The sequence below is a fragment of the Montipora foliosa genome, chromosome 10 (genome assembly GCF_036669935.1).
Source record: "Montipora foliosa isolate CH-2021 chromosome 10, ASM3666993v2, whole genome shotgun sequence".
Lineage (NCBI taxonomy): Eukaryota > Metazoa > Cnidaria > Anthozoa > Scleractinia > Acroporidae > Montipora > Montipora foliosa.
The window spans coordinates 31,665,450-31,677,949 of record NC_090878.1 but is presented as its reverse complement, the minus strand read 5'-3'; the positions used below and the strand labels follow the sequence as shown (position 1 = coordinate 31,677,949).

Here is a 12,500-nt window from a genome sequence, read left to right as displayed (position 1 = left end):
AGGGCTTATTAATTACACGTTCCCAGGTTCGAGTCCTGCTAGTCCAGACATTAGGGTTCCGCTTTTACGTACAAACTTATTTATTGCTTTCATATAGAATGAGTTCAAATACTAGGACTTTTATAGTTTCAATCCCTTCTCCGATCGATCGAAATCGCAGTGATATGATTGTTGAATGCTAATGTTTTATACAATCCTTTGTTAAATCAACTACCATGTCCTTTTGAATCATATGTTAATGAAAAATCTCACCTCAAGCAGACTAACTAACTCTGCCTCAAGTGACAAGCCTACACAACGCCTTAACTTTTTTTTCATCTAGCGACGTTTGCGTATTGCGTGAAAGCACACGAACTAAAAAACTAACACTAATTCATAAAGTTCATGATACTGAGAACAAATCGCAACATCGACACAAACATTGAACCACCCAGTAGAGTGGGAACGAGCTAATTTCTTACGTACCTTATCCTTTATTGCTATGTTAATGAAAAGTCTCACTTTCTTTAGTATAGGCCGCTCAAGGACCCCGCTCAAGACACCAGTCTACAGAAATAACGCCTTAGCTAGCCGTCAGATATATTAATTTTTTGCATCTAAGTTTGCGGATCGTGTGGAAGCGATATGAAGTCCATGATCGCAACATCGATACAAACATTGAACCACCCAGTAGAGTGGAAACGAGCTAATTTCTTACGTACCTTATCCTTTATCGATATGTTAATGAAAAGTCTCACTTTCTTTGGTATCGGCCGCTCAAGGACCCCGCTCAAGACACAAATTTACAGAAATAACGCCTTAGCTAGCCGTCACAGTTTTTTCTGTGAGGCTCGACAAGGACTTTTAAACAATTCAGTGTTAAAGCTTACATATGAATCGTAGGCGAACTGACATATTAGACGTAGGCGAACCGACATTATACGTAGGCGAACAGACAGTAGGCGAAACGACCGGTAGGCGAAACGACCGGTTACCACGACGGAAAGCAGAAAGCTTCAGCTGTCATTTAAACTATTGTACTCAATGCAAATAGTATGTTAATGCCTGCATGAGATTGTTATTATTGGCGTTTAAAGCAAAGAGAGCCAAATTTTGATGAGTCTGCTCTTCAAACACTTACGTTATAACAGAAGTGACAGTGTCTGACACTTGCAGAGTGCAGACCCCAAACTAACCGTAACTCACAGTTATTGAAAGCTAAACGTTTTATATAAAATGGGTGCTTAGACTTAAATACTGTTTACAATCGCTATTTGTAGGCAGTCTGCAGTTGTCATACACCTTAGAAATGATCAGCTTTATTATTACGTGTACCAGCTTTTTTTTTTTTTGAGACATGTGATATTGAGTGTTCGTATCTGGATGAAATTCTTGTGACATCTTTTATCTGTAAGTAGCGGTAATAATTTTTGTTTGGAAATGTGACTGAGATTATGAATTATTTTTTCCAAGAAAACTGAAACGTTTCACTATATTTATTTGTTGATTAACAGTTCAAATTGGAGGTGGGTACAGCTGGGAATTGGTTCATTAAAGATTGCTGGGAAGTTTGGACAGAGAGTTGGTTACAGAAAGTGCTGAGGCTAGGCAAGAAGTTGCTTTCTTCTTGCAACATACAGTACAGCCCAGCGGCCCGCGGCCCACGGCCCACACAGTTTTGTTGTCCAGCGGTAAATCCACGCGCATGCTCAGATTTTCATCGGGTTTGGGCGCGCAAATGAAAGACGGTGAGTTTGAATTCGTTTACCATTTTAATAATCATTTCAATCCTTTTCGATCCTTTCCTTCGTTGCATGTTGCTACGTGAAAAATGTTGTCATTCTCTGTTGTTTCGTCTGTTTACAACAACAAACAGAAACAAGGATTCAAATGATTAAAATGGTAAACAAATTCAAACTCACCGTCTTCCATTTTGCACTTCCAAACCCGATGCAGATCTGTGCATGCGCGTGGATTTACCGCTGGACAGAAAAACTGTGGAAAATGAGGACTGGGCTACCGGGCCTCCGGGCCTTCGCGGGCCGTGGGCCTTCGGGCCGCTGGGCCGTGATGGGCCGCGGGCCGCTGAGCCGCGGGCCTGCTTTTAGCAAAACCCTACATACCACTACATGTATCATCTATGGAAGAGGAGTTGGAGAAAACCCTCAGATAAAAGAAAAGGTTGGTGCAATGAAAAAATTCCTTTGAGGCATGTTTCTGTAAAAAAACCTGTAATGCAGTCAAACAGCTGAAAGTCTGAAAGACTTAGAAGCTGATTGTTGCTTTTAAACAACTGATGCATATAGATATTTACAAATAACTCACATAAATTACACTTTAACAACTAATTCTTGACAGTCACTGCAATAAAATAATTATAAAGCACTGTCTGAGTTACAGGCCTGTGTACGTATAGACTAGTAATGCCGAGCGATTAGCGGAAGATGATGCTGCAGTTTCATTTATCCATTGTCTCACCCAATATCTGCTTTCAGTTTAAAATTTGAAATACTGTTAAATGAGATAATTCTAAATACGTCATCACACATAATTTTTTTTGGAAAAGTGTTGAAGACAAAGAAAGCATCTGGCAATATATTTTCAAGATTTGTTCCATGAGTTCCACCACTATATGTGTACTTTTATCATTATGACAAAATTAATTTGATAGTTAACTGAGTTACTCAATGAATCAAGAACAATGTTACAGATATAATCTCATGCAAGTACCGGTATTACATGTGGTTCCATTTATTTGGTGCACCAAAATTGGTGGCTGGTGTCTTGTTTCTCGGGATTAGGGATGTATTAGATTTGTGCTTTCTTCCTATTTTGTTAGAATATTGTCAAATGATCTTAATTTTGGAAGGGGTGATACTAATCATTATTCTCTTTAATTACTTTTAAGGATGATGAGTCAATCAATGGAGAGGTTCTAAAAACAACATTTGCAAGGATTGTTGCTTCTGGCACACTAATTGAACTAGAGACATTTACCTTGTGGCAGAAAGCAAGGTTTTGTTAAAACTCTTATTCGCTGTAATTGTTTTGCTGGGAGCATACTTAATTATCAGCTTAATCTCAGGGGTTTTTTTTCTTCTTTTTGGAAACAAAAAGTTTTTACTTTTTTCTTAATGTAAATCATCAGCCTAAGTTCTGTGTGTTTTTTTTTTTTTGAAAACAATTCTGTTGGAGAAAAAAAGAACACATTGGTAAAGGTCAACGATGGCAAAATTTTTGCATCAGTTATCATAAGGCATGTTCCATTTTTTTACGTTTGACTTCTTTCTGTAAGAACTGACTTGTATTACATGTACATAAAACCCATTTTGTTATACTGAGTCACATTTATCCAAGTATGTTGTTTGCTTTAGTTTTTGTAATTGAAGTTATTTTGCAGCCATTCATTGTTGCAATCTGTAATCAAAACACAAACCACTCGATTTATCTTTGTTTAAGGCAAGAACACATACAGCTGATTGCCATTTTATTATTGCCCGAATAATTAGAATAAAGATAGCTTTGATTTTTGTGATGTATTTGTATGTGTACACAGATTGTATTTATCATGCATATCGATGTGCATTCTTTGCAATCTTATGATTAAAAATACCAGTATTAGATGCTTCATTGTAAACCTGGTCTTTTCTTTACATAATATTAAAAAAAAATGAACTTTTCATGGTTTTATGAGAAATCTGACTATAAATGAAGATACAGTAGATCTAGTGAGGGTGAATGTGTTCTGTAGAAAGAGTAAATATTACTCTGACAAGGGCAGTAAAGTTTAAGAGGGTAAATTTTACTCTTGAAAAGGAGTGGTTTTGTACCTTTTTGTCTCACCCCAGTTTTGGAGTTAATTTAACTCTGTCAAGGGTAAATTGAACTCCATTTAAAGAGTTCAATTCACTCCAATGGAAGGATAAAATTTACTCTTGTATTGGAGTGAATTTTACACCACAGGAGGGGTAAACAATACTGGAGTAAATTTTTACCCCAACAAAGAGTAAAAGATATAGGAATACATTTTACCCCAAAAACGGAGTAAGCAATACCTGAGTGAATTTTACTCCAAAAATGGAGTGGTTTTGTACCTTTTTTTTAAACTCCCTTTTTGGAGTTAAATCTACTCCTTGAAAATAACAGTGATGGTACTGGGATGGGTCTCCTTGTTTGAAGGTTGGAATTTTCACAAGTGTCTAACTGTATTTAAATGCCTTAATGAAATTTATCCCCCTTATTTGAGAAGGCTTTTTTCCTACAATTCCGATGTCCACCATTACAATACTAAAAACAGAGGGAATCTACATATGGTTGAAATAACTTCTAAATCTGCCTATAGGTCATTTGCCTATTCACCTGCTAAATTATTTAACAACCTTGACGATGCCACAAAATGCTCCTTGACACTTAAAGAGTTTGTAAATAATTATTGGTCTAAATTATTTGTAATAATTTACATAATTTTCGCATAGGCTAATTCTTTACTTTTATTATATGGCTTGTGTTTGTAGCCGATATAACGCGCGCTCTGATTGGCTAATTGTGACTGAATTGTAGGGCATTATTCTCTCGTAATGCCCACGGGCCGATTACGGGCTTGCAAAAACAAAGCAAAAGGTAATTAAAAAAAAAACATAATAAACTACTTACTAGCCGAGCTAGCTCGAGCCGTACTTGGGAACATTGTGTGCATGTTTTTATACTTTAGATGCCCAGCTTCATTGTAAATAATCTATCTATCTATCTATCTATCTATCTATCTATCTATCTATCTATCTATCTATCGATCTATCACATTACCCAAATTTCAATTTTGTTTTCTTTTTTGAGTTGAGTGTTGTACTTCGTCAGCAAAATTTCGGCATTCGATTATGTTCCACAAAAGTGATCTTTTAGTCGCTTTTTGGCTTCTTTCATTTTAACTAACGATGTTTTTGAGCGCATTTTGTTTTTCACAGGTGTTCCTTTTCTTGGTTCTGGAACGGTCCCCTCTTGAAAAGCGAGACCAGATTGTTCCTTTTTTTTTGTGTTCCTTTTGATGAAATCGGAACGTGCTTTCATACTAGTTGCGAACAAAATGGTCCTTCATTGCTAAAAGGGGAACCAATTGTTCCGAGTTCCGAATCCCGAGCGGAACAAATTGGTCCTTAATGGATGATTTGGGAACTATTGTTCCTAAAAATATGTTCCTTTTGATAACATGGGAACGTGCTTTTTCTAAAGATACGGGAAAAAAATGGTCCTTTATTGTTAAAAAGGGAACCAATTGTTCCGAATTCCTAATCCCAAGCGGAACAAATTGGACCTTAATGGGTGATCTGGGAACTACACCTTTGCTGTTCATTTACGCAAAAGATACATTCAGTTATGTCAGCAGTCGAAACTACGTTCATTAGCCCTTCCATGAACTTCAATAACGCAAACGAACTTTCAATAACGCTATTTGCATATGAAATTAACATTCAATAGCATCAACGGATGAACAATTGCACCTTTCGCCATATTTCGCATTGTTGTGTAATTCCCGCCACTAGGTCACATAGCGTAACCCATTGTACACGCCGTCGTTTAGTTCGGGTTATTGTTTCGCTTTGCATGCACGCTTAGTTACCTCATTGTCACACAGTTCCCGCATAATTAGCTTGGTGCCTTACCACCTTTGCCTGCTTAGTTTGGGTTGTATTTGCATCTTGCCTTCGGTGAATAAACGTGTTCTCTAGCTCGGAGTTTCGGCTCAACTTACTGGCGTGGTGGCAGCGAAACATTTTCAAAGAACCCACGGAAAGAACATCAAAGCTGTTCTTCGATTTTAGCCGCCTCTCTGAGCAATCAAGCCAGAATTCGTGAACCGTAGTGATGACTTCACACAGAGCGCCGAAACAGTGGTCGCTTTCTTAGAATGAAACTATTACTTCGATCGAAGCCTGGGAAAACAATCTAAAGTACATCTTGTCCCTCGATCCGAACTTCGCAGACTTTCTTACTGATGGATCATCGTGGGGTAAAAAAACAAACGCTACACCCCTACGTGGTTTCTCCAACGATCCTGAATCTGTTCCAACGGCGAGAAGAAGGACTGCTGCTCAAAAAGTAACACATTTAGAAATGATGCTCGGCCAAATTGCCAATTACGCCCCTATCATTTCTCGGAACTCAATCGTCAAGAATTCTACATCAATTAGCGGAGTTTGGCAATCGATCCGACAGCATTATGGCTTGCAGTTAACTGGTTCCCGTTTCTTGGACCTCGCGAACATTTCTTTGAAGCCTGAACAGCGTCCTGAGGATTTATTCCAAATCTTAATGGCCTTTATTGAGGACAACCTACTCACCAGATCCAGCGGAATCACTCATTATGGCGAGATCCCGGACGCTGACGAAGAACTATCCCCATCCCTCGAAAATTTTATTGTTCTCACTTGGCTACGCCTACTCCATCCCAACCTTCCACGACTTGTGAAACAACGTTATGGAACCGAATTACGTAGTAGGATGTTGGCCTCTGTGAAACCTGAAATCTCTCAAGCTCTCGAGTCGTTACTTGACGAGCTCCACACCAGTGATGAATCAAAGGTTCTACGCTCTGCGCCCCCGACTGATCATCGCTCATTTGTTCCCGCACGACGCAGGCTACTGCCTAAACCTCGAGCTGTCAAGTCTTGTCCTCTTTGCCAGCAGGCCGGCCGCCCAGATTTTCGGTAACATTTTCTCAGCGGTTGCAAGTTTCTGCCCGAGCCTGATCGTCTCTTCATGTCCAAGATTCGCCAAGTGGCCGGCATTGAATTAGAGGAGAGCAGTTATGATTACCAGCACTATCCTGATCTGACTAGCCCTCCAGGTTTTGAAGAATTCGCAGATATGCAGCATTGTCCCTCCAGTGTCCTACCTACTATGAAACCCCCTGCCACTCGTCGCGTAAACGTCTCCCAGTCTCCATTCCTTCACGCCTTTTATGGTCATCACCCTTTACGCCTTACAATAGACACTGGCGCCGAAACTAATATGATGAGAGCTTCTTTAGCCAAGCATATTGGTGCTAAGATAACTAAAAGCTCCCAGATTGCTTTGCAGGCCGACGGTCGCACCCCGTTAACTGTTGTTGGTGAGACCCGCCTTCCGCTGATTCGTCAAGGCAGACCTCTTACTTTGGAAGCTCTCGTTGTCGAGAATCTTGATGTTGACATACTTGCTGGAACACCCTTCATGGCTTCCAATGACATTGCAGTCCGCCCCGCTAAGCGTGAGATCATCATCGCTGGGTGTGACGTGGCGTCTTATGGTTGTTCCCAAGGTCCTCAGACCCACTACGCTGTCAGAGCTTGCCACCTCCTTCGCGCCCCGAATACTAACACAACCGTCTGGCCGGGTGAGTTCCTGGAAATTGACGCCTCCTCAGTGCTACTTAAAGATGCTACACTTGCCATTGAGCCCCGTATGGATTCGGTCTCTTCTAGTCACCTCAAACCTGCTCACACCTGGCCTCAACCCGACATTGTCCAATCCATTGGTGGTAAACTGAGACTTCTCAACAATACCGAGGAGCCCCTACTAATCCGCAAGAACGACCATTTATGCCAAGCACGTCTAACTGTTCTGGAGTCTTCCATAGAGCCCTCCTCAACCCAAGCTGCAGAGCCGTGCCCCAAGTCTACTACTCCCCCCTCTTCTTCCGTCGAGTCCGTACATGTAGACCCTGACGGTTTGTTGTCCCCTGCTGAGAAAGCCGCGTTCATTTCGCTACTGAAGGAATTCCAATTGGTTTTCGATCCCCGTATTCCTGGTTACAATGGAGCTGCCGGGCCGATTGAAGGGGTTGTGAATATGGGACCTGTCGAGCCTCCCCAGCGAAAAGGGCGTGTCCCACAGTACTCTCGCGACCAACTCGACCTGCTTCAAACCAAATTTGACGAACTTGAGGCTCAAGGCATTTTCAGTCGACCAGAAGATTTAAACGTTGTGGTGGAATACTTGAATCCATCCTTCTTGGTGAAGAAGAGGAATGGCGGTTTTCGCTTAGTCACAGCCTTTACTGACGTGGGCCGCTATAGCAAGCCCCAGCCCTCACTAATGCCGGACGTGGACTCCACTCTTCTCAAGATTGCTTGCTGGAAGTATATTGTAGTCTCTGATTTGTCTCAGGCGTTCTACCAAATCCCACTTGCAAAGAACTCCATGAAGTATTGTGGCGTGGTTACACCCTTTAAAGGCGTTCGTGTCTACACGCGTTGCGCAATGGGAATCCCCGGTTCCGAAACGGCCCTCGAGGAGCTAATGTGCCGCGTCCTGGGTGATCTCCTTCAGGAAGGGTGTGTCGCTAAGATTGCCGACGACTTGTATTGTGGTGGTAACTCCCATCAAGAGCTCCTTTTAAACTGGCGAAAAGTCCTCTCGGCTCTCGATCGCTGCAACCTTCGCCTCTCACCTGCGAAAACCATAATCTGCCCAGCTTCTACCACCATTCTCGGTTGGATATGGTCCCAGGGCTCGATCCGCGCTTCTTCCCATCGTGTAGCTGCTCTTGCTTCTTGTGAGCCACCCAAGAATGTACGCGGTCTCCGTGCTTTTGTTGGCTCATACAAAATGCTTGGTCGGGTCCTTAGTGGAGCTGCTAAACTCCTCGCTCCTCTCGAGTCGCTTACGGCTGGTCGTCAATCTCAAGACACCATCTCCTGGTCTGATGAGCTCCTAGTGTGTTTTCGCTCCTGTCAAGAAGCACTCACGTCTAACAGATCCATCACACTCCCCAAGCCTGATGATCAACTTTGGATCGCAACCGATGGTTCCGTCAAGATGAATGGCCTCGGCGCCACTCTTTATGTGCTTCGTGACCAGAAGCTCCACCTTGCCGGATACTTCAGTGCCAAATTTAAAAAGCATCAAGCCTCCTGGTTACCATGTGAAATAGAGGCATTGTCTATTGCCGCTGCCGTCAAGCATTTTGCCCCTTATATAATTCAATCAAAGTCTAAGACTTATGTACTGACTGACAGCAAGCCGTGTGTCCAGGCCTTTGACAAGCTCTGCCGTGGTCAGTTCTCCTCCAGTCCCCGAGTGACTTCGTTTTTATCATCTGTTAGCCGTTACCAAATCACACTGCTCCATTTGGCTGGTTCTGCCAACCTGCCTTCTGACTTTGCTAGTCGTAACGCACCAGCTTGCGACGACCCTCGCTGCAAAGTTTGTTCATTTGTATCCGAAGCTGAAGACCTAGCTGTGCGTCCCATTTCTGTTCATGATATGCTATCGGGGAAGACGTCCCTTCCTTTCACAAGCCGTTCCGCCTGGCTCCAATCGCAACTAGAGTGCCCGGATTTGAGACGTGTCCACTCTCATCTTAAGCAGGGCACTCGCCCGTCAAAGAAGCTGACAAACATTAAAGATGTCAAGCGTTACCTGAACCTGGTCTCCATTTCCCGTGACGGTCTACTCGTCGTAAAACGCGATGAACCTTTCGCTGCGCCCCGCGAATGTATTGTCATTCCACGCTCTGTTGTTGATGGCTTCCTTGCTGCCTTACACGTGAAGCTGGACCACCCCTCCCGTCACCAGATGAAACTGGTTTCACATTGTTACTTCTTCGCTTTAGATTTGGACAAAGCCCTGGATCGGTGCTCGCAGTGTTGCCACCTATGCTCTTCCCTGAAGAAAGTTCCATCCAGCCTCATTGAACAATCAACCTCTGATCCCCCCGACGGCTTTGGTATTTCCTTCGCTGCAGACATCATAAAGCGCTACCGTCAGCTAGTACTTGTCGTCCGCGAGACGTCCACGTCCTTCACTGCAGCCTGCTTATTGGATAACGAACGTCGTGAATCCATTCGCTCTGGTCTCCTCCGTTTGTGCCTTGAGCTGCGACCTCTGTCTGGCCCCCCTTCCGTCATAAGGGTAGATCCCGCTCCTGGCTTTGCTTCTTTAGGTGACGATGAAATCCTTAAGCAGTACGGCTTTGCCGTGGAAGTCGGCCGAGTCAAAAACCCAAACAAGAATCCTGTGGCAGAGAAATGCGTCGCAGAACTTGGTGATGAGCTTCTACGTGTTTGTCCTGAGGGTGGTACAATCAGTCCTCTTTCCTTAGCTGTGGCGACAGCCAATCTCAACACCCGTATCCGCAACAGAGGATTGTCTGCCCGCGAGATGTGGCTTCAACGCGATCAATTCACTAACGCACAGATCCCTTTTTCCGACCTCCAAGTTGTTCGACAACAGCAGTCGTTGCGGCTCCGTAACCATCCCACAAGTGAGAGATCCAGAGCCCCAGGCTGTTGCCCTCGCCCGGCCACGCCCGTTCAAGTAGGCGATTTGGTGTACATTACTTCTGATGGCTCCAAGACCAGTGCCCGCAATCGGTATCTTGTGGTCTCCGTGGATGGCCTATGGTGCAACGTACGCACGTTCACCGGTTCACAGTTGCGTTCTACCTCCTATCGCGTCAAGCTGTCCGAATGTTATCGTGTTCCTGACCTAACAGAGACCACGTCTAACCTCTCTCGTCATTACAGCTCCGCTTCCTACCCTGAAGATACCGACGAAGAGCCTCTCACCTCTGAGCACGTTGACGAAGAGCCCGCTCCCCTTCTTACACCTCAGAGCACTCCGAGTCCGGCTCCTGCTGTAGTTCCTAGCGAGCTCGCTACCCCACCAGATCCTCAGCCTGACATTCATCATGTGCCCGAGTCTTCCCCTCCCCCGAGTGGAAGCATGACTGTTGACATTGATGCCCATATCCCGGAGCCTACCTCCTCACCTGGCCCACGCCGGTCAAGCCGTTCAACTCGTCGTCCGGCTTACCTCAAGGACTACATTACATATTAAGGACAATGTTAGCTATTTGTAACTGCTTGTGTACTATCAATTCCCAGCCTAGTTTTACTTCGTATTTATTACTCATCTACCTTGGCGAGGAGAAGAAAGAAGAAGTCACGCCATATTTCGCATTGTTGTGTAATTCCCGCCACTAGGTCACATAGCGTAACCCATTGTACACGCCGTCGTTTAGTTCGGGTTATTGTTTCGCTTTGCATGCACGCTTAGTTACCTCATTGTCACACAGTTCCCGCATAATTAGCTTGGTGCCTTACCACCTTTGCCTGCTTAGTTTGGGTTGTATTTGCATCTTGCCTTCGGTGAATAAACGTGTTCTCTAGCTCGGAGTTTCGGCTCAACTTACTGGCGTTTGGACAATCAAAGATAACAAATATACTTTCAATCACGTGCAATGGTTAATCATTAACACTAATAGAAAATCAATTCCATGGTGTGACAATCAATGGCGTATTAGAGACATAAAATAGTCAATTTGCATAGAGACGCACAATCAATTGCACCTCCATACGATAGTTTATTCGAAATGCGTAAATGCGTAAATGAACAGTAAAAGAGTTCAAAAAAAAAATGTGTTCCTATCTACAACATGGGAGCCAATTGTTCCGAGTTCCGAATTCCGAGCGGAACAGATTGGACCTTAATGGATGATTCGAGAAATATTGTTCCTAAAAAATGTGTTGTTTTTTTAACAGGAGCAAGGATGGCACAGTCGTTTATTAGTACGCCGCGTACTAAACGACTGTGCCATCTTGGTGCATAGGTCCTGAGTTCGATTCCCGGATCTCGCATCCTTGTTTCGACTTCTTTCCTTGCCGTGTAGCTAAGTAGCTTTAAATAAATCCCGAGCAGAACAAATTGGACCTTAATGGATGATTTGAGAACTATTGTTCCTGAAAACGTGTTCCTTTCTATCACATGGGAACCGATTGTTCCGAGTTCCGAATTCCGAGCGGAACAATTTAGTTCTTTAGGTGCGGTTTGGTAACTATTGTTCCTAAAAATGTGTTCCTTTTAATAACATGGGAACGTTTTTTTTTTTTAAATAAGGAACAAAATGGTCCTTTAGTGTTAAAGTGGAACCAATTGTTCCGAGTTCCGAGCGGAACAGTGTTGTGTATTAGGGTTCGAAATACTACTATAGAGTACACAGTGAGTCAGGCCAAGTGCTTTACACAATCGCTTTATTACAACTGAATCAACTATCTATATGTACAATGATATCTTCACAATAATCACATAACTGCGGCTTAGGGTGTGCTAACCAATGACTACCGGTTACTTGACAGCTAAGACATAGCTTATAATAGGAATAAACACTACAAACAGACTGGACCTTAATGGATGATTCGAGAAGTATTGTTCCTAAAAATGAGTACCTCTTTATCAGGGGCAAGGATGGGACAGTCGGTTAGAACTCGGACTTGGTGTAAGAGGTCTTGAGTTCGATTCCTGGATCTCGCATCCTTGTTGGGACTTCTTTCCTTGCCGTGTAGCTAAGTGGCTTTAAATGAATCCCGAGCACAACAAATTGGACCTTAATGGATGATTTGAGAACTATTGTTCCTGAAAACGTGTTCCTTTCTATCACATGGGAACCGATTGTTCCGAGTTCCGAATTCCGAGCGGAACAATTTAGTTCTTTAGGTGCGGTTAAGTAACTATTGTTCCTAAAAATGTTTTCCCTTTAATAACAT

At 43.2% G+C, this 12,500-nt stretch overlaps 1 pseudogene; it reads left to right on the top strand.

Moving 5' to 3' along the window:
• The first annotated feature begins 5,838 nt into the window (after positions 1-5,838).
• LOC137972797 (uncharacterized) lies at positions 5,839-10,794 on the top strand (annotated as a pseudogene).
• Positions 10,795-12,500: the final 1,706 nt, after the last annotated feature.